At 51.2% G+C, this 5306-nt stretch overlaps 1 long non-coding RNA gene across 1 annotated transcript; it reads right to left on the bottom strand.

The window, feature by feature from the left end:
• Positions 1-397: 397 nt before the first annotated feature.
• LOC147645954 (uncharacterized) lies at positions 398-4890 on the bottom strand. Its single transcript, XR_015282053.1, has 5 exons — positions 4448-4890; positions 4119-4352; positions 1290-3827; positions 961-1194; positions 398-669 (listed from the first exon to the last, which is right to left on the bottom strand). It is a non-coding gene; the product is annotated as an uncharacterized LOC147645954 (long non-coding RNA).
• Between the last annotated feature and the right edge of the window lie 416 nt (positions 4891-5306).

Raw genomic sequence — 5306 nt, 5'->3', positions numbered from 1 at the left:
GCCAAAATAGTGATTGCCATTCATCTTCCTGGGAAGAATGTAAAGACCCATTCAGAGATGCCAGGTTCAGCTGGCCTGTGGCTTTGTGTGCCTCATTTCACATGTCCAATTTCAAGGGCCACTAAAAGAGGCTCATGTTTGCCTTGCTACCCACAAGTGCTGTAGGTATTTCCAGGAGAAGAGGGAAAACATCGCTGTCCTGTGGTGTGGTAGAAATGCCACCACAACTGTGATTGTGTGAGCAAAGCCAGCCAGTGCTTTTTGGGGCAGCAGCAGCAGCTGAGAGTGTGGCAGAGCGGTTGTGATACTCTTTTTAGAGTCCTGCAAACATTGTTCCCGAAAGAACCCACAGCTTTGCAAATGTGCCCGAAGAAAATGCAAAGAGAACTGGGGTGTGAAAATCAAAGACTGTTTATCTGTAGAAGAAAAGGAACAAGAATGAACTACACCACATATTTACACTGTAAGAATATTGGTAACAACAACAACAACAACCACAACAACAACAACAAACTATAGAACCTACTTACCTGAGAAGAGATCTAACAAAACTCTATGAAACGTATTTACAGACAACTTAAACAAACTCTAAAACCTCTATCCTGAACACAACAACTGTAAAACGTATGTACAGCAGGGTGGCATCTGTGTCTGTGATGTCCCTAAGTCCTGGAAGAAAAACAAGTAGCACGGTCAGTGCAGTCAGGCACGGAAGGGTGTTCCATGTGCTGCCGGGCTGGGACACTGGCCCAGTGGGACTCTGCTGCCAGAAGGGAGCCTGGCTGGGGGCTGTGGCCCAGGCACTGGAACAGGGCTTGTGTGGCCCACAGCAAGCCCAGGCCAGGCCAGGGATGGCCAGCAGAATCCAGTGCATGAGCTAGCGTGTCCCTGAGCAGGAAGTGCCCAGCCCGGCCCCAGGCTGGCAGCAGGGGCCCCACTCTGCCTGTGGGGAGCACCTGCCTGTTCTGCTGCTGGCATCGGTCTTCATCCCAAGACCATGTCTTCCTCCTTGTCTTTTAGATCAATATCCATCTCTTCAACATAATCTTTCGTTTCCACCTCCATCTCTTCCTCTGTCTCGTACATATCCACATCCATCTCTTCCTCTCCAGTATCCTCTCCGTCCACTTCCATGGCTTCTTCTCTATCAGACTGTGTATCGACGTCCGTCTCCTCCTCTCCGTCTGTGCCAGCCTGCAGAGGTTAGCAAAATTTCCCAGCCTGTCCCACAGAGCTCCAGCCCAGCCAGGCAGCTGCGGGGTGTCCGCCTCCGTGGAATAGTACCATACCTCTTTTGGAACAAATGCAGACATCCTGCAGGGATGGAGAGCAAAATCCAAGCGATGGGGAGCTTTGGGGACTGCTGGGGGAATCAGGGAGCAGGTGGCAACAAGGTGACAGGGGTAGGCTTGGAGCAGGGTGAATGAAGAGCGTGCTGGCACAAGGAGCCAAGGGTTGTGTTGTGGCCGTTGCTGGATGCTGGAAGTTCTAGCTGGAGCGTGCACTGTGACATCACCGCCAGGAGTTCAGGCCCAGGCTGAAGTGGACAACGGAGACCGTAGAATGAATGATGGAATCCCTGGGTGCTTGGGCTTGGAAGGGACCCTAAAGACCATCTTGTTCCAAGCGGAGCGATCTTCCCCTAGAATAGGTTGCTCAGAGCCCCGCTCCCAGCTGGCCTTGGATGTTGCCAAGGATGGAGCATCCCCAGCCTCTGTGCACAGCCTGGGCCAGTGGCCCAGCAGCCAGAGTGGAAAAGAGCAGCTTCATTAGATCCAACTTCAAGCTCACTCCTGCAGTTGAAAGGCTTCTCCTCCCTGTGCCCATCTTTCCTAGAGCTGCAGGGAGGCCTCGCCAGCCCCCTTCTCTTTCCAGGCTGAGCATCCCCAGCCCCACACGGACAGCGGTCCGATGCGTGGCAGTCAAGGCTAAAGGGTAGCAAATGGCTACATCAGGAAGTGAGAGATGGAAGCTTTTGGAGATGGAAGCTTTACCTCTAAATGTAGAAAAGAAAGAGAAGTGGAGGGGGAAATGGTGGGACTCTGGCTCTGTTCTAACTGGCGAAGATTTTCTTTTCTTCTTTTCTGTCGTGCTAACCCAAGTTTTGTTGTTTGAAAGGAGGTTTAGCAAAATATCCATCGTCTTCTCCACTGCTGAAACACTGAACAACACCTGGGCAGGCTGAGGATGCAGAGCAAAACCTGCAAATATCTACTGCTGATCGTGAGCCTGGGGAATGCAGCTAAAGCCAGCCAAAAGCAATTTCTGGAAAGTCAAGCCTGCTTTACGTTTTCTGGAGTTTGGTTGTGCCAACTTCACCAGTCATTTCTAAAAAAGGAAAAGAAACTCCAAGCAAAAGAGAGAAAAACACAAAGAAACCAACCCAAAGAAACCAATCAAACAAACAGATAAAACACCCCCAATCAAACCAAAGGCAATGAGAAGTTAGGACTAGTTGTAAGGATATCACAGCAGGCGAATGGCTGCTTCCTACTTGGATCACCATCCAAAGCCACCTAGAACAACTTCTCCAAAACATATCCAACAGGAGAAATGGAAAAAGTGATCCATGGCAGCTCTGCATTGTGGTGAAGGATGAGCATGCAGTGGTCCAGATGCAGCATTGCCCACCCTCCAGGCTGCTGTTTGCTCTGCTGAAAGACTCTTGCAGGACTCTTGTGGCCCCTCTCCATGCAATGGAAATCATTGCCACAGCTCTCAGTTGAGGCACTGGCATTTCCAGAGCCAGATTCAGGCACAATCCTACTGCCTGCTGAGCATCTGGGAAAGGTGCTGAGCATCTTCAGGCCTAGAAGCACAAAAGAGCTCAGGCTCTCCCCAAACTGGGTTTTCAGGGCAGCTTTCCATATCTCTGCAAGATTTCTTCATCCCTCAACACGTCTGACTTTATGATGTCCAACGATGCATTTGGGTTTCTTCCGTCCTCTTGTGTGCCCGTGAGTAACCTTCCACGTGGATGAAGGAGATTGTGTACAGGACAATTGATTGCGGCATTGCCATTTGGCTTCACTGTCACTCAGTTGAACACGGTCCTTATCTAAGAAGGACTTCCAAGAAATGGGTAGGAGTTTTGGCTGTGAGAGGAGCAGAAAGCACATTTTCTACAGCAAATTGCTAGCTGATGCACTTTCCTCCCTGCCAAAATAGTGATTGCCATTCATCTTCCTGGGAAGAATGTAAAGACCCATTCAGAGATGCCAGGTTCAGCTGGCCTGTGGCTTTGTGTGCCTCATTTCACATGTCCAATTTCAAGGGCCACTAAAAGAGGCTCATGTTTGCCTTGCTACCCACAAGTGCTGTAGCTATTTCCAGGAGAAGAGGGAAAACATCGCTGTCCTGTGGTGTGGTAGAAATGCCACCACAACTGTGATTGTGTGAGCAAAGCCAGCCAGTGCTTTTTGGGGCAGCAGCAGCAGCTGAGAGTGTGGCAGAGCGGTTGTGATACTCTTTTTAGAGTCCTGCAAACATTGTTCCCGAAACAAGCCACAGCTTTGCAAATGTGCCCGAAGAAAATGCAAAGAGAACTGGGGTGTGAAAATCAAAGACTGTTTATCTGTAGAAGAAAAGGAACAAGAATGAACTACACCACATATTTACACTGTAAGAATATTGGTAACAACAACAACAACAACCACAACAACAACAACAAACTATAGAACCTATTTACCTGAGAAGAGATCTAACAAAACTCTATGAAACGTATTTACAGACAACTTAAACAAACTCTAAAACCTCTATCCTGAACACAACAACTGTAAAACGTATGTACAGCAGGGTGGCATCTGTGTCTGTGATGTCCCTAAGTCCTGGAAGAAAAACAAGTAGCACGGTCAGTGCAGTCAGGCACGGAAGGGTGTTCCATGTGCTGCCGGGCTGGGACACTGGCCCAGTGGGACCCTGCTGCCAGAAGGGAGCCTGGCTGGGGGCTGTGGCCCAGGCACTGGAACAGGGCTTGTGTGGCCCACAGCAAGCCCAGGCCAGGCCAGGGATGGCCAGCAGAATCCAGTGCATGGGCTAGCGTGTCCCTGAGCAGGAAGTGCCCAGCCCGGCCCCAGGCTGGCAGCAGGGGCCCCACTCTGCCTGTGGGGAGCACCGGCCTGTTCTGCTGCTGGCATCGGTCTTCATCCCAAGACCATGTCTTCCTCCTTGTCTTTTACATCAATATCCATCTCTTCAACATAATCTTTCGTTTCCACCTCCATCTCTTCCTCTGTCTCGTACATATCCACATCCATCTCTTCCTCTCCAGTATCCTCTCCGTCCACTTCCATGGCTTCTTCTCTATCAGTCTGTGTATCGACGTCCGTCTCCTCCTCTCGGTCTGTGCCAGCCTGCAGAGGTTAGCAAAATTTCCCAGCCTGTCCCACAGAGCTCCAGCCCAGCCAGGCAGCTGCGGGGTGTCCGCCTCCGTGGAATAGTACCATACCTCTTTTGGAACAAATGCAGACATCCTGCAGGGATGGAGAGCAAAATCCAAGCGATGGGGAGCTTTGGGGACTGCTGGGGGAATCAGGGAGCAGGTGGCAACAAGGTGACAGGGGTAGGCTTGGAGCAGGGTGAATGAAGAGCGTGCTGGCACAAGGAGCCAAGGGTTGTGTTGTGGCCGTTGTTGGATGCTGGAAGTTCTAGCTGGAGCGTGCACTGTGACATCACCGCCAGGAGTTCAGGCCCAGGCTGAAGTGGACAACGGAGACCGTAGAATGAATGATGGAATCCCTGGGTGCTTGGGCTTGGAAGGGACCCTAAAGACCATCTTGTTCCAAGCGGAGCGATCTTCCCCTAGAATAGGTTGCTCAGAGCCCCGCTCCCAGCTGGCCTTGGATGTTGCCAAGGATGGAGCATCCCCAGCCTCTGTGCACAGCCTGGGCCAGTGGCCCAGCAGCCAGAGTGGAAAAGAGCAGCTTCATTAGATCCAACTTCAAGCTCACTCCTGCAGTTGAAAGGTAAGCTGCACAAACATATGCTGTCCTGTCACGCGTTCTCTTTGCCAGAAGCTGTGCAAAAGCTTTCCGCTTGCATTAAGAGCAAGAAAGGCAGAAGCCTCGATTCTGGATTTCGGAAAAAGTAAACGCAAGAGGCGAGCATCCTTCGGCAGAAGCCGCTTTTCAGAACTCTTGGCAACCGGCCAAAGTACCATGTGTGTCTGTGGGACGTTGCCGGTCAGCGCGCGGCCGGTGGAAAGCGCGAGCGCTGCGGGCAGGCGAATAAGGAAGGTGTTTAAAAGGCATCTGGTGCGCGAGACTTTCAAACTGCAAGTGGATCGTAGCTGCCACTCGGACGCTTGC

The sequence above is a fragment of the Cyanistes caeruleus genome, unplaced genomic scaffold (genome assembly GCF_971803275.1).
Source record: "Cyanistes caeruleus unplaced genomic scaffold, bCyaCae1.hap1.1 HAP1_SCAFFOLD_142, whole genome shotgun sequence".
Taxonomy (NCBI): Eukaryota; Metazoa; Chordata; class Aves; order Passeriformes; family Paridae; genus Cyanistes; species Cyanistes caeruleus.
This window is presented reverse-complemented; position numbering and strand designations above follow the sequence as displayed.